General features: G+C 57.6%; 1 protein-coding gene across 7 annotated transcripts in view; it reads right to left on the bottom strand.

Annotated features, from left to right (window-relative positions):
• Positions 1-17,966, bottom strand: part of SRC (SRC proto-oncogene, non-receptor tyrosine kinase) — a 56,226-nt gene extending 38,260 nt beyond the window's left edge. The window contains exon 1 of one of the 7 annotated variants that reach the window (XM_033840320.2): positions 17,723-17,966. The gene's annotated coding sequence lies outside the window, so the exon portion shown is untranslated. Of the gene's footprint in view, positions 1-1,839; positions 2,051-6,899; positions 7,208-7,240; positions 7,325-17,722 lie in introns of those variants that run through there. The other 6 variants (XM_033840317.2, XM_033840316.2, XM_033840313.2 and 3 more) reach the window with 6 other exon arrangements.
• Between the last annotated feature and the right edge of the window lie 2,278 nt (positions 17,967-20,244).

The raw sequence follows: 20,244 nt of genomic DNA, 5'->3' as shown, positions 1-20,244 counted from the left end.
CTCCCCCTTCACAGATGTGGAAGTGGAGGCTCAGAGAGGAGAGCAGTCAGCCTCAGGTCACACAGCAAGGCGGAGGCCAGCTCTTGAATGAGGGTGTGGGACTGGGACCCGGACTGAAGATAAGATTCTTGGGGCACCAGGCCCAGGAGCGCTGGGCTGAGGAGGAGCTAGAAGAGGAGATGCTCAGGCCCCAAAGGACCACAGGCTAGGCAAGTCCCAGGGACCCAACCAGACACCACCTGGCCCGGCCAGATGAGGGCTGGCCACCATGTGGCTAAGTGGAAGGCCTCCATCAGAGTCTCCATGTGACCTCGGCAAGTCACGCCCCCTCTTGGGCCTCAGCATCTGCACCTGGACAAAGGCCCTGGCATGCCAAGGATTCCTTAACAGACCCCCAGCATCAGTGGTGACCACAGAGAACACTGAGGTGACACGTCTTGCTCTCTCCCAGCCTCTCCAAGGTCATGTCTCCCAGGCCTCGCCCCCGTGGTTCCACCCCCGCTGGCTGATGGCCGACAGGCCTTGGGGGGACAGATGCCAGCCGGCCCCTGCCCACGGTGCCCGCTATTCCTGCCAGCAGCTCTGGCTGCTTCCCTGCTCTGGGAACACATAGTGCGCCCTCGTCCCCGCCCCCGCCCACACCCACGCAGGAGCTCCGTCCAGGGACACAGGTGGGCAGAAGCACCTGGCGGCCAGGCCCCTCGACACTGTCGGCCCTGTGCTCAACCCCACACACTCAAAGCTCACAGGTGCCGCCCTGGACATGTGACCTCAGGAAGGTCCAGGCCTTCCTTTATTCATCCATGAAATGGGGGCTCTGGCAGGTCTCTGGGGGAGAAGGCATCCAAGCCTGAGCTGAGCACAGTGGTCAGCAAGAGAGCCAAAACCCTTAATGCTCCTACGGGCTGTTCATGGGATCAAGGCCAAGGGTGGAGGGGCGTCTGCTGTACGCTCCCTCCTCCCCACCACTTAACCCTCCCTGGACTCGTAATTACCCTCCAGCCTCCAGCCCTTTGCACACGCTGTTTCCTCTCCTGAGGCTTCACCACCCACCTCCCCCTGCCCCCCATGAACTCCAGGGCACCCTATGGGCCTGACCACAGGTCATACTTGACCTTGCCTACCCTCCAACTGAGAGAGGTACTTCTCTTTTTCTGGGCTCACATAGCCTCCATCACATGGGGACTAAGAGTTGTACTGCTTGGGGACTTCCCTGGCGGTCCAGTGGTTAGGACTCAGCGCTTTCACTGTGATAGCCTGGGTTCAATCCCTGGTCGGGGAACTGTGACCCGAAAGCTGTGCGGTGCAGCCAAAAAAAAAAAAAAGTTGTACTGTCTGGGTTCAAAACCTAGCTCTGACCCTTCCTAGCTGTGTGACCTTGGAAAAGTTATTCTACCTCTCTGTGCCTACATTTCCTCACTTATAAAATAGGGACAAAAATAATAATTACCTCCAAGGATTGTTGTGAGGATTAAATGAAGTCATATTTGTAAAGGGCTTAGAACAGAGCCCAGACCTTAGCAAATGTGCCGTAAGTATTTGCCATTAACCAATAAGAGTAGCAGCTGGCACCTGTTGAGCACCTACTGTATGCCAGGCCCGGTGCTCAGTATTTTACCTGGATTATCTCACAACAGCCTGGGAGGAGGGGCCGTTATGAATCTCGCTTTAAAACGGCAAAGACAGGGAGGCCCGGAGGCATCAGCTTCACCTCAAAATATATCTGGGGACGAAGGGGATTTTGCTGATATTAAGGAACTACTGTGCATTTCTTTCAGGTAGATTATGGTTTTTGTGGCTACTTTCTCAACATGAGTCTTATCTTTTAGAGATACATACTGAAAGATTTACACGTGAAGGAAGACATGCGTGCGGGACTTGCTTTAAAATGACACAGGAAGGGGGCTTCCCTGGTGGCGCAGCGGGTGAGAGTCCACCTGCCGATGCAGGGCACACGGGTTCGTGCCCCAGTCCGGGAAGATCCCACATGCCGCGGAGCGGCTGGGCCCGTGAGCCATGGCCGCTGAGCCTGCGCGTCCGGAGCCTGTGCTCCGCAATAGGAGAGGCCACAACAGTGAGAGGCCCGCGTACTGCAAAAAATAAATAAATAAAATGACACAGGAAGGGGGTGGCACAGAACAGGTTTGGAGGGGCCAGGCCTGGCCATGGGCGGTACTTGGGGCTCAGTGACAGGTTCATGGGGTTTGTTATACTAATATGCTTCCATAATAAAGAGTTTAAAAAGGAAGATGAAATAAAATAATGCAAAACAATGTTGGACCCCCCACAGCCCCATCAACTGCCTTAGCCTGGGCCAACCATTGTCACCCCTTCCCCTCGCTGGACCAATGCAGTCGTCCCTCTGGTCCGCCTGTCTCCACCCTCAGCCCCCAGTCTGCTCGCCACACAGCAGCCAGGTGCTCTCAGAAGGCCTCCTGCGGCCCCCGCCTCACTGGGAGGAAAGAGCCAACATCAGAAGGGTCCAGAGGCCCTCCCTGGACACCCCCGCATCTTACGGCCCTTCCTCCTGTCATCCTCCCTGAGCTGGACACCCCTGCATCTTATGGCCCCTTCCTCCTGTCATCCTCCCTGCGCTGGACACCCCCGCATCTTACAGCCCTTCCTCCTGTCCTCCTCCCTGCGCTGGACACCCCCACATCTTACGGCCCTTCCTCCTGTCATCCTCCCTGCGCTGGACACCCCCGCATCTTACGGCCCTTCCTCCTGTCATCCTCCCTGCGCTGGACACCCCCGCATCTTACGGCCCTTCCTCCTGTCATCCTCCCTGCGCTGGACACCCCCGCATCTTACGGCCCTTCCTCCTGTCATCCTCCCTGCGCTGGACACCCCCGCATCTTATGGCCCTTCCTCCTGTCATCCTCCCTGTGCTTGCTCTGTTCCCCTAGCCTCCTCGCTGTTCCTCCAACACTCCAGCCTACCACTAGCTTCCGATCTTTGCACTGGCTGTTCCCTCTACCTGGGTTCTCTTGCCCCAGGGAGCTACATGGCTCCTCCCTCCCCTCCTGGGAGGTGAGCTTCTGGGAGAGGTCTCCCCTCCCGCCCCCCACCCCCAGGCCCACCATCCTATCTAATTACAACCCATTCCGTACAACCCAGCCAGTCTTCCCAGCTTTACGTTTGACCCGTGACACCTATCACATTGTAACAGACCACGTGCAGATCTTCCTTATTTGCTGTGTTTTCGTCTCCCCCACCAGGATGTCAGCTCTGTGAGAGCACAGATTTTTGTCTGGTTGGTTCTTTGCTCTATCTCCAGCCTCTAGAACATTGTCTGCCACATAGTGGCGCTCAGTAAATATTTGTGGGAGGGAGGGGTAGGTGGAGGGAGGGATGGAAGGAGGGATAGAGGGATGGAAGGAGAGAGGGAGGGAGAAAAGGATGGTGGGATGGATAGAGGGAGGGAGGGAGGAGTAGAGGGAGGGGGGAAAGGAGGGAGGGAGGGATGAATGGGTCCTACCCAGGGCCCCAGGAGATAAAGAGATACAGGCCTCAGCCCCAGGTCTGCCCAGCCCCACAGCCTATGCTCCGACCACTGCACTCTCCTGCCACTGCCTGGCATGTCCCCGTGGCAGAGCCTCTGACCACCCTGGTTACATGGGACAGTGTGCAAGTCTGAGACAGCTGTAGACCCCGAGCCTCACCTGGCACGGCCGCAGGCATGGCACGGGCACCGGGGTTGCCTGCTGCATGAGCCAGGAGTGAGTGAAGCGTGAGCCAGGGGCTGTCCGTGTTCCAGGGCAACCAGAACGTGTCTGGTCCCGTGTTCCCGGTGCGAACACACTCAGGGCTGGCAGGCCTCAAACCGGCTCTGCCAGTGCGGCCAGGGCGGGGCGGGCGCTGCAGGCTCAGGCTGGCATGGCGGGGAGATGAAGGGGTGCTGCCCGAGCCGGGACCCGCCGCTCGGGGAGGGAGAAGCTAAGCGAGCAGACGGCGCCACTCCCACTAATCCCGACCCCGTGCAGACAGAACTGTTCTGGCCCGAGCGGCTCTTGGGTTTCTTCCTGGGCAGTAAGGGGATCCCTTTCCAGACCCCAGGCCCTGCCCTGCTCTGTAAAGGGCAGGATCCCTTCCCGCTAGGATCCGTCCACAGCCTAGAAGCCCGAGATAGGAGGGCAAGGCCGGGAAGTGGCCGGCGCCGGAGCAGGACAAGGCAGCAGGGAACCTGGTGTAAAGCCTGGCTCTGCCCCACGGTGCTGCACGGCCCTGAGCCAATCGTGGCCCTTTCAGGACCGTTTCCCCAGGTGGAAAGCAGTGCTCGGCATGGATTCCAGGGACCCTCCATCCCACGGTGCCGATTTATCTAGAAGAGGCCACCTCGGTGACTCCAGCCCTGCCCCCAAAGCCCACCTCTGAGGATAGACATGGGCAGAGCCCGGACTCACACACGTCCTTACTCCCCACAGAAACAACAATGATAAAAATACCTGCTGAGGGCTTCCCTGGTGGTGCAGTGGTTGAGAATCCGCCTGCCAGTGCAGGGGACACGGGTTCAAGCCCTGGTCCGGGAAGATCCCACATGCCGCGGAGCAACTAAGCCCGTGCACCACAACTTCTGAGCCTGTGCTCTAGAGCCCGCGAGCCACAACTACTGAGCCTGCGTGCTGCAACTACTGAAGCCCAAGCACCTAGAGCCCATGCTCCGCAGCAAGAGAAGCCACCGCAATGAGAAGCCCACACACTGCAACGAAGAGTAGCCCCCACTCTCCACAACTAGAGAAAGCCCACGCGCAGCAATGAAGACCCAACACAGCCAAAAATAAAATAAATTTTAAAAATAAATTTAAAAAAATACGTGCTGATCACTGAACACTTAACTCTATGCCTGGCATCCAGCTTTACATGCACTGTTTCACCTGGTCCTCCCAACAACACTGTGAGGTAGGGACTGTTACTGTGCCCATTTCCCAGCAGAGGAAACTGAGGCCTAGTTGAGGCAAGTTGTAGTTCAGGCCCCCCACCCCACCCCTGGGCAGCCTCTATCTCCCCAAGACAGTTCAGGGTAGGAAAGAAATCTCAGGTACCCCCTGAAATGGCAGGGCCCATATTCCCCAAATCCATTGATCCTCCTGAGCCCTTAGAGGCCAAGCCCCAACCCTGCCCCCACTGTGTAACCCAGGCCATGGGTGTACCACTCAGAGCCTCAGTTCTCTCATCTGTAAAATGGGTAGGATCCTGCCAGCTTTGCCTAAGGGATACCGCTGTTTAAAGCCACGGGAACTGGGAGACTCAGTCCAACCCTCAGGACAAGGTGGAGAAGCTGCTGGGCCTACGTGCCTCGAGATGGATTAGAGGGAGGGAGAGTGAACATGAACCAGAAGCCCAGTGGTCTGTGGCGGAGACTCAGCCCCTCATCACCAGCAGCCCAAGAGAGGAAGGATGATTCTTCCTGTGCCCCATGTAATCCAGTTCCAAGCCCTGTCAGTCTCACCTCCAAACACATCCTGAATCCACCTCCTTCCCTCCCACCACGGTCACCCCCTCGTCCAGCCCTCCAGGCTGGCCAATTGTAGGCAGAGAGCCTTTCTGAAATGTCCATCTGAACCCATCACTCCTGCTTACACCCCTCACAGCCCACACTCCAAGACAAAAGACAAAGTCCTCGCGGGGGGCCTCCGAGGTCCTGCAGTGGACACTCCCAGCCCCACCCCCTTCGCTCCTGCTCCACCCACACTGGCCACTTCCCCTTTCCCTAAGAACCCAATACACTTCTGCCTCGGAGCCTTTGCACTTGCTGTTCCCTCCACCCAGAGCATACTTCCTCCAGACAAATGCCTGACTCCCTCACTTCCTTCAGGTGCTTTACTCAAACGTCTCCTGCTCAGAGAGGGCTTTCCTGACCACCATTTTAAATAGCAACACGCCCAGCCAATTCCACTCTCTCTTTGAGCCTCATTTCAAAAGCTACTTCCTCACGGGAGGCTTCTCTGACCTCCCCCAGCCCAAGTGAAAACCTTCAACTTCTCCTTCCAGGCATGGACCATGGGTCTGATGACATAACATACCATATGACTACATGTCTGATGAGGACAGGGGCCACTTCTGTCTCACTCACAGCTGAATACTCTGCAGTGGGCGTAATATTCAAAATAGTTAACAGCTGGGATGCTGCGGCGCCATCTGGTCAGAACAGACACTGGCCCAAAGTACAGGGCCTATAGCATGGAGTGGGTACTTGGTAATTACTGAATGAATGAACAAAAGGATGAATGGAGGGACGGATGGATGGATGATAGATGGATAAGATGGATGGATAGATGGATGGATGGATAAGTGAACAGGGCACACACAGTGGGCCTGGGACTTACCAGGGATGCCCGGGGCTCTGAAAAGGTGGCCCGGAGAAGGGAAGCGTGCATGCAAGCTCACCAGCCTGGCTCTGCAACTGCAGCCTCTCCTCCCGCACAGCCCGACTTTCATTTCCCATCCTTTCGGTCTGAGGACGCTCCTTCCCCCCAGGGGAACTGGGTGAGAAGGCGGGGCAGATGGCCCTCTGGTCCCAAAGAGGGGGGGCTCCCAGACTCCATCTGTCCCACCACAAAGGAGCTTTGTCCTCGGTGCTGAGAGCCCGGGGCAGACCGGAAGCTGCCCCTGAGCCTCCCAACAGGTCCCGGCACCCCCGGTCAGCTGGGCCAACAGCTCCAAAGCCAGATCCCAGGGACTGACACAGTATTGGGCACAGCCTTCTAAAATCTCATTAATCCTCCCTGGGAGCCCTAGGAGCCCTAGGAGGGAGGTTCTAGGACGACCCGAATTTTTACAGATATAGAAACTGAGGCAAAGTTATCTGGCCAAGGTCTCCCAGCCAGTAAAGAGCAAAGCTGGGATTCAAACCCAGGCCCACCTGGCACCAGAGTCTTCAGCCACAGCTCTCAACTCACCATGTCTGGAGTATAGACCCTCTGGGTTCAGCAGGGTGGAGGGGCCTTTTGGAGGTACAAGTGGGCAACCATGCCTGACCCTTCACGCTACCAGGAGACTACCACCCTGGCGAGGTTTACCCAACAAGGGAGGGAGGTCGGGCCCTGAACCCCGGAGCCCTCGCCCCACGCCCAGCCCGTGCCCCAGGTGCCTCTGGAGTCTGCCGGCCACAACACGTCTCCACCGCTTCCTGCCAGGCAGGCGTGCACAGGGAACGGCTGTGCGGGCAGGCAAACCAGGGGGCAGACACCCCCCACCCCTCACCCGCCGCTCCCCTGTCGCTCCCAGACCTGCCACCTACCTGGCTGCCACCCACCTTCTCTCCAGGCCCATCTGCTCTCAGGGCAGTCACCAGAGCCACTTCACCAAAGCCACACTGCTGACGGGACACCTACCCTCAGCTGGGCACTACCCACAGCACCAGACAAATCAGTTCTGTCCCGCCTCCTCCGCGCCTCTCCTCGCTGCCCAAGGGCAGTGCGTAGTCTCTCCAGGCAGGTACTCCCAGCCCTCCATGGACTGGCATCAGCCACCTCTCAGGGCCAAACTCTACCACTCCTCTGAGCTCCAACAAGAGCAACTATTCACACTGCATCTTCAGGCCTTTCTCAAGCTCCACCTGCTCCCAGAGAACCATTCCATTCTTCCAGGTATGTCATATGTACCGCTTCCTCCAGGAAGTCTTCCCTGACCCACTCCCTCCAAGACCCCAGACCAGCCCCTACCTTCTGTCCCAGGCAGGGGTTCTTGATCCTTATCTTAAACCCCAGCCTCTGTGGGCTACCTTCACTTGGCAACAGTAACTGAGCACTTGAGCCCGGCCTGATCCTTCTCTCTGTCCTCCCTTTACACCTTCAGCAGGAGGCCTGCCCTGCTCCCAGCAGCCCCAGGCCAAAGCCTTGCCTGATCAACTGAGACATCGTCTAAATACCTTGTACTTGACCTACCGCTCCCCACCTCCCCAGGCTACGTGGACACACATCAGGCTCTTTCCCACCTCCAGATCTTTGCTCATGCTTTCTCTTCTTCCTCGTAGGCCCTCGCCCTTCTTTTCCCCTCATGAGCTCCTGCTCACCCTTTAAGCTTCAGGCCAGGTTATCACCTCCTCTGCAAAGCCCTTCTGTTATCATAATAGCTGCCCCAGTTCATATGGTTCCTACCTCATGGTAGGGCAATGATCAGGGTCTGTGTCTGGCTCCCCCAGGTTGTAGGCTGCTCCCAGAGTGAATCTTTGGGGTCCCCAGCACCCAGCACAAGGCCCAGACCACACCAGCAGGTAATCAGAAGTCCAGCTGCCGACTCCCTGCCTGGAGACCCCAGGGGCAGAAGCCTGGAGCAGCTCCCAGAGGCAGTACTGAGTCCGATCTTGCCCACACTGACCACAGATCTAAGGTAGGGGCGGAGTGGGGGAGAGGGCTTTCCACCAACGGCCAACTGGTAACCAAACCCACGTCGTTTCTGAAACTAGGGCACAGGAGAGAAACGGGAACAGCAGAATTGTCCCCAAATAGAACTGTGGCTCATCTGGTTCCAGGGCCTCCGGGAACACCTGGCAGGGGTGGGGGTGGGGAGGGCAGGTGGCTGCTCCCGAAGCTGTGAAAGGAGATCTGAAGCTTGGAGGGTGGGGAGGTCGACACCACCGCAGTCGGCACTGACACCCTGCCCACCTCCCTCAGGGCTGGCCCCAATCCTGGAAGGTGGCGGGTCCTCTCCCACTTTCCCCCACCCACCCATGGGGTGCTCCCTAAACCATCCCACCTCCCAGCCTTTGCTCAGCCGGGTCCTCTGCCTGGAATGCTGCTCCCCTTGCTGCTAGTCAGAATCCTGCCAATCCTTGTAACCGTAGCCACGGACTGGGCACTTTCTATAAGCCCGCCATGGGCAGGCATCTGGGGAGAATGAGCTTATCACATCTTCCCAACAGTCCTGTGAGGAAAAGACTCCTGACCCCATCTCACAGATAAGGAAACTGAGGCTCAAAAAGAGAAGCCATTTGCCCAGGACACAGAGCAGAGGAGGCAGGTGGACCAGGTGATGTGGTGGGACCTGGGTGGCGGCAGCCAGAGGGCACCCAGAAGGCCTGGCAGGGCCTGGTTCAGCTTCCTAGGCAGGCCCAGCCTTGGGGACTTGGCATAACTCAGGGCCAGAGAACACAGGGCACAGCCCCACAGGGCACAGGGGACAGAACAAGAGCCCCTACATCCCTCTGACCCCCCACCCTAGGGTGGCTGAGGACTGAGGAGCCACATTGGTACAAAGTGATGGAACTATCTCCCCTCAGATATGCACAGACCCACTGCACAGATGAGAAAACTGAGTCCTGGAAGGGGACAGTTTCCCCATCTGGAAAGTGAGATGTGCCACAGGAACCTTCTGGCTGTGACATCCCCCTGTGGTCTGGTGGATGCTATTTCCTTTCTCTGGGTCTCAGTTTTCCTATCTGGAGAATGGGGCTGTGATTCCCTTCCTCCCCAGGTTGAAACAAATTATAAAACAGTTAACATTTATTGAGCATTTACTACGTGCTGGCATTGCTCAGAGCATCACGCATAGTGCCACACTCGATCCTTAGAACAAGTCTGTGATGTGGATACTGCCATCGGGCCTGTTTTTCAAATGGGGAAACTGAGGCAGAGAGAGGTGAGCTGACTCACCAAAGTCACACAGCTAATATGGAGGTAGAGGAGAAACCCGTGGGGCTAGGGGCGGGGTGGCTTCCCAGAGGAGGCTCCTGGCCTTCACACGCCCAGAGAGGAGCGGCAGGGAGGGGCTGGAGGAGGGGTCAGGGGTCAGGCAGGAGGCAGAGTGGGGCTCAGCCCAGAGGAGGCAGGGCAGGCCTACGGTGCTGAGGAGGTCCTGGGTCCAAATCCATGCACTGGGTGGCTTCGGCAAGCCTTTTTGCTCCTCTGAGCCTCAGTTTCCTCTTTGGTAAAATGGGGCCAGAACTGCTGCCTCGCAGGGATGCTGACGGGATGTGGGGACCAGACACAGCCATTCGCCTGGCACTGGGCAAGGGCTCAACTATGTGCTCAAGGAACAGATGACGATGGAAGGAATCCTCAGGGCTGGGCCACTGGGCTCACTGTTCCTTCAGGATCCGGGTGGTATCTGACTCTCCACTCCGAACGGGTGGGAAAGGGGGCCCAACCTGCCTCTTCTCTAATTCCTAGACAGAACCCTCCCAGCTCTGCCAGCTTTCCAGGCTGTGTGACCTCAGACAAATCACTTCACCTCTCTGAACTTCCGGATCTTCCTTTTGATAATAAGTTGAGGCTTCCACAGGGCTCTGAAAGAGGAGTTCCTCACTGGAAGGACTAAGGGCTTATGCGGGGAGGGTGGTTCAGTTCCACCTGCCCAAGCAGAGAGAGTAGTGTCTGGCATAACCCTGCCTTGAGGCCTCAGTTTCTTCATCTGCCAAATGAAGTGGGGTTTTTTTGCCATGCTGCGTGGCTTACGGGATCTTAGTTCCCCGACCAGGGATCGAACCCGCACCCCCTGCAATGGAGGCACAGAGTCCTAACCACTGGACCGCCAGGGAATTCCCCAAATGAAGATTTTTATGATGGTCTGTCTCCCTCCCAGCCCTGCTGGGGATGGCCAGAGGTGATTGAGGAAAGTGCTTTGTAAACTGTAAAGTGTGGCACCCTTGGGAGTGATCACTATCACCGTACTCCCTTAGAGGCAAAAAGAATCCTATGACTCGCCATCTAAGGCAGAATGTGCTACAGCCGTGAGGGAGGGCAGAGAATGGGCAAGGCAGGTGCAGAAGAGGGGAGCGTGAAAGCATGGACTTGGGTTGGGGCAGAGAGGATGGTCAACAAAAGCTTTCCGGAGGCAGAGGCATCTTAGCCATGATGGGTGTGGAGAGGGAGGGCACACCAGGCAGCAGGACCCACAGGGTAAAGCATGGATGCTGGAAAACCCGGGGCCAGCAGGAAGGCAGCTGATGGTTCAGAAAGGCTAAAGGGTCACCTGAGTGAAAGGGAAGTGTGGGAGGTGACAGGGTGAAGCAGAGGAAAGAGCTCAGCCCAGACCACCAGCACCCCCAGGGGCCCTTGCTGGGGACCTTCCCCAAACCACAAGAGCAGTAACAGCCCCTGCCTCCAGGCCACGTGGGCAAAGGCGCAAAGCACCCAGTGCTCAAAGGGCAGCCACCTTCAGAGAGATGGACCCATTCAGTGAGGGGGCCTTGATGCCAGGGCTCAGGGCACTGGGAGACCTTGACAAGCCACAGGAGGGCAAGGGCTGAGGCGGGAGGTGGGCTCAGGGAGGCTGGCTGGAGATGGGGGCTTCCAGTAGGTCCAGCCACCAAACTTGTCTGTCTCTAGTTAACCTCCCCACCAGCCCCACCCCACAGGACTAGCCTGAACACAGGCGTCCAGTCTCAGCCCTAGCGTTCCTGGATCAATTGACCTGCAGAGACCCAGAATTCCCGCCTCGTCAGGGAACTACCTTCATAATCACAGACACTCAGAAATCGTAAACACTTACTGGGCGGGGGCCCTGCGTCGGAGCAGACACAAATTCGCTCACCTGACCCTCACGCCACCTTGTCAAAGCTGTACTGGCATTGCTGTCCCCACATCAGGGATGGGGAGACTCAGGCTCAGAGCAACCATTTTCCCACAATCACACATAGCGAACAAGTGGCAGAGCCAGGACTCGAACCAGAACCAGTTCGCTCCAAAGGTCTGGCTACTTCCACTCCCTTTAGTCCATGAGCAACCATGGAGCGCCCATTATGGGCCAATCCTGGAAGCTGGGGATCCCAGCAAGATCCCAGTCCTCCAGATCTGAGTGTAGCTCCACCAGCCAGAGCTGGAAGCCCAGAAAGTCAGGATCACCTGCCCGCCCAGCGGCACATCCACCCTCGACCCAGGGAAAGAGCCCAGCCAAGCTGAGCGCACACCCAGGGGGACTCGGATGCCTCACATCAACCAGAAGCCAGAAGTCTGGGCTCACATCTCACTCCGCTGGGTGATTGCGGCCCCAGCCCTTGGCCTCTCTGAGCCTCATTTCCCTCTTCTGTGTAATAGAAACAAAAATTCCATCCACCCCAGGGATAGGACAAAGAATGGAATAAGTCACCTTGCTATGACCTGGCCGGAGAGGGCACAAGTGAGGACATCGACATCAGACAGAGTAAAAGTCAAGGCCACAAATTTGGATAAAGCAGCGGGAGAAAAGATAATCAGACCTTGACAGGGAGGCTGAGCTTCCCGACACCACACTAACCCCAACTTCCATCCCCCCGCCGGGAGACCACCTGTGCCGGCCTCACAGCCCAGCAGGTCTGAGGACTCCAAGGACCCATCCCCACAGTCTCTCAACAGCCCCCCACAGCCCCGCTGACATCGCCAGGCTCACGCGGCATCGAAGAGGACTCAGCCAGGCCAGCCCCTGGAGAACCCCGGCTAAGATCCCTGTCGCAGAGCCTCAGGAGGGAAGATCCCATGCCGGACAGATGAAGAAACTGAGGACCAGAGGAGAAAAGGACCCGGGCAAGATCACCTAGCTTCTTCTCCTCTCTCGCTTCTCATTTTATACTGGAACTTCTCTGGGTAGTTTCAAGAGGAGGGGAGGTACTGGGGTTCAGGTTGGAGGGGCAGTCACTTGCTCAAGGTCCCACAGAAAGGGGTGGGGAAATCAGGGTTCTGGCTTCCACCTCTGGGATCTTCCCCAATCATCTACTCCTTGACTCAGTCCCCCATCCCCTGCATTGTATTGTGGGAAGGAACAGGCTGGCTGGGTGGGGCGAGCCCTGGATGAAAAGATAGGAGATGGGGCTTCCCTGGTGGCGCAGTGGTTGAGAATCCGCCTGCCGATGCAGGGGACGCGGGTTCGTGCCCCGGTCCGGGAAGATCCCACATGCCGCGGAGTGACTAGGCCCGTGAGCCATGGCCGCTGAGCCTGTGCGTCCGGAGCCTGTGCTCCGCAACGGGAGAGGCCACAACAGTGAGAGGCCCGCATAACACAAAAATAGGAGATCTGCATTTTTCTCCCTGCTTGGACAATATGTCCTGGGTCTTTCTGGCCTCAGTTCCCCCATCTGTGAAAAGAGAAGGTCAGAATAGATCAGGAATGACAAACTCATGGCACACATACAGTGATGTCTAATCCTCTGTCTGGGGCAGACATTACTAATCTATCACAGCACTCTTTCCCATGAAGCCAAGAATGGACCTCAGAAGGTTTTTCAACACAGCAATCTTGGTCTGGGTTAGGCTTAACCCTAACCCGAGCCCTAACCTTAACCCTAACCCTAACCCTAACCCTGGGCCATCCCTAGACTGGGTAATGTCTGAGTCCCCGCAAGGGACGGGAAGGGGGAAAGAAAGACGTAAAATTTACTGGGCATCCAATAGTTTCAAGCTGCTGGGAGACATTCTCTGATTTAATCCTCACAAGGGAGGTGTGCAGAAGCTGAGGTTCAGGGAGGCTGAGCGATTTGCCTTTGGACAGACAGCTGGGAACAGGGCCTTGAACACAGCGGAGGTACCTACTGGGTCATCCACCCCAGGAACAGTGATGCAGAGCCAGCTACCAGGTGAGAGCCTAAGGTACAGCTTCACGCCATCCTCCTTTTGGCCGTACTAAGTGCAACCTCCATGCCCATTTTACAGCTTCACAAACTGAGTCACAGGAAGGGGGTGTCAGCTGCCAGAAAACAATGGCCTCGAGCAGGTGTCTGGCTGTTCCCCACCCCTATCTATCGAGCTAATGTGTGCTAAACGCTTTACTTCAGTCCCCTTGGGACATCCTGGGAGCCATGACTCATACTACCCCACTTCATAGATGAGGAAACTGAGATGCCCCCAAAGGAAGGGGCCCCCACCCCTCTAGGGGCTCGAGTGGAAACCAGAGTGGTTTACCATGGAGATAAGGTGGTAGGAGCAATGGAGGGAAAGTAAAGGGCTGGGGGAACCCAAAGGGAGATAGAGGCTCGGGGGCCACACAGCTCAGGCAGGAAATGAGGCTCCGGTCAAAAAGCCCAGGGCAGTGGGGTGGAGGCCTTTGAAGGGGCTGTAAGCCCTGCAGAGACACGGGAGGCCCAGCCCTGGAATAGGAGCCCAGAGCCCCACAGCCTAGGTGCGGCCCTGTCACTTGGCAACTGGGAGACCCTAACAAGTGTCTTCCCCTCTGAGTCTTAGAATTTACATGTGGAAAATGGGGCTAATCTCACCAAAGGCAAGCTTTCAAGACGTTGGGATGGGCTACACCAGCAGACCTCTCCCAGCTCAGCCTCCTCACACACAGAGGGCAAAGCAGGACTCAAGTCACCCAGTATACGGGTGGCCTTGGCCGCCAGCATCCTTTCCTAGACCAGCACCTTCAGAATCAGTGGGAATCATCCACTCAAAGCCTTCACCGGACAGCTGGGGAGGCCAGACCTATTGGATGAACTGACCCGCCCAGTGTCACACCATACAAGGCAGGTCCCATTTCCTGAGCACCTGCTGGCTCCAGGCACTGGGCATATGGCCCTCCTTTAACCCTCACCTGATAGGAAGATATTTACTGTTCCCATTTTCAATACAAAGAAGCTAAGTCTCAGAAAGATAGAATGAATGACCCAAAGACACACAGCGGGCGGGCACGGTCAGAACTTGAACGCAAGCCTGTCTGAGTCCTGAGCCCTTACCCTACCTTTGTCTCCATCTCCCCAGCCGACCCCTCCCTGCTCCCCACCTCACTCCCAGCCTCCAGCCACCCTGCATGGCACTGCCCCAACCCCTGGCTCTCACCCGCTCCTGCCTTCCTGCTACCGAACTCCTACGCTACTTTCAAAGCCCAGCCTCAAATGCCTCCTCCTCTTGATATCTGATCTAGACCCTCACAGAATACCTGGAGTCCAGCCCACAGATCATTTTCCACCAGGTGCCTTGGTCACCTCTGCACCCCTGGTCTCCAACATGGGGCTGTTAACCCCGGGGACACCAATCAGCCCCCTGTGGGAAGATGAAGGCCAAGCTCCTCCTCAAGGCCTACATGGCCCCACATGGCCCAGTCCTGCTGACAACACCCCCTCACTCACCTCTCACCCACTCCCCTTAATTTTCTATGCTCCAGACTCACAGGCTTTCTCACTGTTTCTCCATAACAGCACACGCTTCCCCACCTCAGGACATTTGGAGTTCCCTCTGCCTGGTAAGCCCTACCCCTAGCTCCACGCCTGGCCAACTCCTCCACGCTTCCTTCGAGATTCCTCTGCACCCCACGCCTCTCCCTCTGAGCCCTTATCACATCTGTGATTATATATTAATTTATTTGGCAACCTGTTTGCTACTTGGCTCACCCTCTAGACTTAAATTTCTGGGCAGCCAGGGACCTGTTCACAATTCCCCAGCAAGGACCCACCCAGGCTGACCACTCCTCACAACTCCAGGGGCCCTGGGGCGCGTCTGAGCTGAAGGGAAGAAATAGCGCTCTGCCCCTTCTTTGTTGAGGGAACTGCTGCCCCCTCCTGTCACCACCTCCTGAAAGCCTCCTGAGGCCTCCTACAGCTCCCACTGCTAACCCATCGCCACACTGCTCAGCCCAAGTTCAAAGCTCCTAGAACATTGTAGGCGCTCAATACAGGGCCATGGATGCTTGTATCTCGGCAGGTTTGGGGAAACGGGGTCAGTTGAGGACCAGGGATGGGCGGTCTGTCAACAGGCCACTGAGCCATCTCCTCCCTGGCTCCTGGGGCTTTGGGGGAGCTAGACAAGCCCCCCTCCCCACCCCGCCAACCCCAGGTCACAATCAGGGAAGAAGCCAAAGCAGGAACTAGCTATGAGCTGGGGATACTCCACGCTCTGGGAAGAAGCGAGGGGAGGAGAGGAGAGAGCTGGGGGGCCTTCCTGGGAGAGGTGAGCCTTAAGCTAAGCCTTAAAGAGCAAGAGTAGACAAGCAGCTCTTAGAGGAAAGGGCACTCCCAGCAGGGACACCAGCAAAGGCCCGGGAGCCGCACAGGAGGGCCTAGGTAGGCAGTCAGCTGAAAGAGGTGACACACTGTAAATCATTCCCCTGGGTGGAAAGACCACATCACCACACCACCAAAAGGGCCTCGTGGCTTCCACCCACTCACTCACTCATCAGTAGAGTCTTTTCCAACACTGTCTCGTGCCTGGTCCCATAATGGGAAACCCCAGTTCCCCCACCACTGGAAGGGTGCAAGGGCAGCCAGACCAGGGACTCTGAGGTCTAGGCTCTCATTGCAGCTTCAAACTGTGTGGCTTGGTCAAGTCACTTCCCCTCTCTGAGCCTCAGTTTCTTCACCAGCAAAATGGAGATACACAAGAGTCCCTGCCTCATAGGAGGTGCTCAGTAGATGTTAGCAGCTATCATTATCATGGGCCCATTTTATACTTAACAAAACTGAGGCCAGAGGGAGTAGTGAGTTGTCTCAGGTCACACAGCTGCTGGGTGGCAAGACTGTGCCGGGGCTGTTTCTTTCTCAAGGGTTAGGAGGTGGCTTTGGGGGCACCAATCCACCCCCCTAGGACCAGCCATCTCACCTCCCACCCATCTTTTTTAGGCAATTCATCCAGTGAAGTGCTCATTTATTGAACACCTACCACATGCTAAGCCCCTCCCCGCAGAAGTGCCTACAGTCTTCCCCTGAGGATCCCCACTGCACACATGTGGACTCAGAGGGGTAGTCCCTTGGCCCAGGTCACCCAGTGAGACGAGAAGCCTAGGTCTTGTCTCCCCAGCCAGGAGGCCAAGATGAGGGTCAGCAACAGAACCAGCCTGGTCCATTCTTGAAATCGTCTGGTCTCAGCTGCACTATGGCTGGGCCTGGACTCACCCCAGGTGACCCAGAGAGCACTGTCCCAATTGGACAGAGTCCCTGAAGCCCGGGAATCTTTACCCAGGGCCACGCACGAGCTCCGTCCACTCTCAAGTCTGCCTGAAGGCCCCAGAGGCCGAACTGCTACCCCACAGGTGACCCCCTTCTGTTCACCCCAAGCTTCCACCAGCCCAGTAAGCCCAGCCAGGCCCGCAGCGGGGCCTGATGAGGACCCCTAGCTCAGAGAGGGCAGGCAGCTGTTTGAGGACACACAGGAGGGCCAGTAAGTGGTGGTCCCTGTCGGGACTCAAACCCACCACCAAGCCCAGCCCAGGCGGACAAATGGACCCAGCCTGGTGGCGAAATCCCCAAACTTTTGCCAACTTCTGAGCAGACAGGCGGCTGGGCCTGTCGAGAGGCGAGGCTGGGGACTGTGGGCAGCAGGGACCAAGCAGTTTGGCCAGTCCCTTCCGGGCCGGCAGCACCAGGCCCTACCCGAGGCCCCACGAGGACAGGGAGATCCTGGTGCCCCGGCCCGGCACCCCCAACCCGGCGCCCCCAGGCCCACCCTGTCCGCCCCCTCTCCACCCCCCCATCCAGGGCTGGGGGCGCCAGGCCGGGCAGCCGCGGCCAGAGGCGGCGCCGACTGGCTCAGATTTCAGATTTGGCCTAGACCTGGCCCGGGGGCTCAGGCCCGGCTCGCTGCTTGCTCTCAGGGGGCCCGTAGAGGGACGGTGAGCCGGACGGGGTCCCCGCGCGGACCGGACCTCTACTCCCCCACCACCCAGCCCCCTCCCCCGGCGGCATCACAACAAAAGGCCGCGCCAGACAAGTCCCGGTGCGCCCGCCCTGCGCTCCCGGATCGCTGCTCAGCCCGGGGGGGTGGGGGTTGGAGGGGGGGCCAGGAGCCCCCGCGGCCCGGCGATCCGACGCCAGGGTGGTCCCCGGGCGGGGGCTCCCTCACGCGGGCCGGGACTGGGGGCCGGCGGAGGGCCGGGGGGCGCTCACCTGGGCCGGCGGGCAGGCGCACGCACCGGCAGACAGACGCACCGGAGGACCGACCGCCGGACGGCCAGGGGTTCGGGCACACGGCGGCCTGGCCGCTCCGGCTCCCAGGCCGGAATGGATTCCGGGCCGGGAGAGACAGATCGAGAGAGAAAGGGAGGAGGAGGAGGAGGCGGCGGCGGCCTGGGGAGGGGAAGAGGAGGGAGGGAGCGCGCGAGCAGGGAGGAGGGGCCCGGCAAGCCGCCGGGAGGAGGAGGAAGGAGGAAGCGCGCCGGGACAGTTCCCCGCCAGTGACCTGGGAGAGACTCGTGCGCGACCTCCCCACGCCAAGGGTCCCGGCGGGCCGGGGAATGGGGGGCGGAGGCACCGGGCACAGAAGCCCCGCCCCCACCCCGCCCTGAGAGCGCTCCCTACCCTTGGGGGCACCCATCAGCCCTCAAGCCAAAATGCCCTCCCTAACTCCCCCCCAGCCCACCCACCCCATTTACCCCAAATCTACCTCTCCCGAAATTATTAGTAATAATCAACAGCAGCACTGACGGAGCGCTCACTTCTTGCCAGGTGCCAGGCTAAGCGGTTCAGGTCAATTTTAGGATCTATTCCTACCAACCAACTGGGCTGGGCGGGCCAACGATTATCCCCATTTTACAGATGAAGAAACTGAGGCACAGAGAAGGGAGTCACCTGACAAGAACCGGACCTTAGACCCTGGCCTTGACCTGAGTTTCCCAAAGTGGGGACTGAAGCAGGAAGGACGGTGTGGAAAAGAGCAACATTTGTCTAAATAGATATACATTCATTTTAATGTGCATCAGAAAGAAGAAAAGTAACTAAGGCAGCCCATCCGAAGTCAGCAAGTTCCAGATACTCCTGCTTAGGAGGGGGCTGAAGCAGGTATTTAGTGCCAATCACACTTCCAAGTAGATAAAGAGACTGAGTACATCTGGACACAGGGGGCAGGGAGTGCAGCAGAGAAAGGAGGGGACATTGAGGAAATGCTGGTTTAGCCACAAAACCTCCCAGCACCGCTCTCTGACCCCTCCCCCCACTCCCACCATCTCCCGACCCAGGCTTCAGGGCTGCCCTTTGGGGGCTGGGTGCCCCACCCTTGGCTCTTCACATGTCTTCCTGGAATGACGGCACAGGGAAGGTGAGCCTGAATCCAGCGTTAAATGCCACCATCTGCCTCTACTTGCCTTCTCTGAAAGTTCTCTCGTATCACAGGTGGGAAAGTAAGGCCCAGCCGGGCCAAATGGTACCAGCCTGGGCTTCTCCTGAAAGGAGCTGGAAGGGGAACCCTAGAATATGGGAGGCAAAGACCTCAGGGTACAATATAGTATCCAGGAGACCAGGAATGAGCAAGGCCTTAAGCCAGACTGATCTGAGTTCAAATCTAGACTAGTTGCCCACCCACCGTACCTTGTACAAGTCCATCAACTTCCCCAGCCCAGGTCCCCTCAACTATGATACAGGAGTGAACATGGCCACAGAGGACTCCTGGGAAAGTTAAAACTGACAAAGGTGAGGGTGACTGAGGTTGTGCTCAATGAAGCGTAGCTCTTATGGTTGGTAAACTGAGGCCAGAGGGGGAGAGGGCTGCTTGAAGCCCCACAGCAGGTCAGCAGCAGAGCCAGCACCAGTAAGCCAGCCTGGGCTGGTGAAATGGCTCCACATATTTGCAGGGCTGGCTTAAAGATTAACCGCAGCTTCCCAGGATACTGGGCGGGCCCCTAGCTGGAGGAGCAGGTTTCTCAGCCTTCACTCACTCCTCAGACAGGCCTGGAGGCCTTTACTGGAGGCCTGGGCTAGGGGTGGGCTGTTCACCCAGTGGTGTGCTGGAGCTGGCTCTTCCGACAGACTGTGTTCGTCTCTTCCCAACTCCACGTTCAATGATGTCATGTTGGTACCTTGACATAGCCATGGTGGAAGTACTAACACCTAGGAAATCAGCAAGCACTACAAATCAAGGCTTTTTCCCTTCCAGAAAGCTAGTTGTTAAATATTTCCTGGCATATCACTAGATTCATCCCCAGGAGTTCAACTGAAAGTTCTGAGCTTCTTCTAGAGCTGGGATGACAGAGGGCTTAGAAGCACAGACTTGGGACCCATAGACCTGGGTTCAAGTCCCATCTCTGCCCCTTTGTGGATATGTGACCTTGAGCAGGCCATTTCTCTGAGCCTCACTGTGCCAACCTGCAAAATGGGCTAAAGACAGTGATCCTCTCAGAAGGCTCACGTGAGGATGAAATGAAGTAATGTACACCCAGTATGTCTGAGCCTTCTTCATACCCTGCCCTCTCTCTTCGAGGAGTGGGGGCAGCTGGGACACATCTCGGCTCTATGAGCACAGATGCAGCCTTCCACCTGGAGCCACCACTGGCTCGGCTCAGCGGCTGAGGTTCTCAGGAGGTCGTTCAGGAGGATGTGACCGGCACAGTGGTTTCATGATTGAGCGTTGGAAGAGTTCGTTATTTTCAACCACCCCTCTGGTCCTTCACTCAGGCTGTAAACCCCTACCAGGAATG

The sequence above is a fragment of the Tursiops truncatus genome, chromosome 15 (assembly GCF_011762595.2).
Source record: "Tursiops truncatus isolate mTurTru1 chromosome 15, mTurTru1.mat.Y, whole genome shotgun sequence".
Lineage (NCBI taxonomy): Eukaryota > Metazoa > Chordata > Mammalia > Artiodactyla > Delphinidae > Tursiops > Tursiops truncatus.
This window is presented reverse-complemented; position numbering and strand designations above follow the sequence as displayed.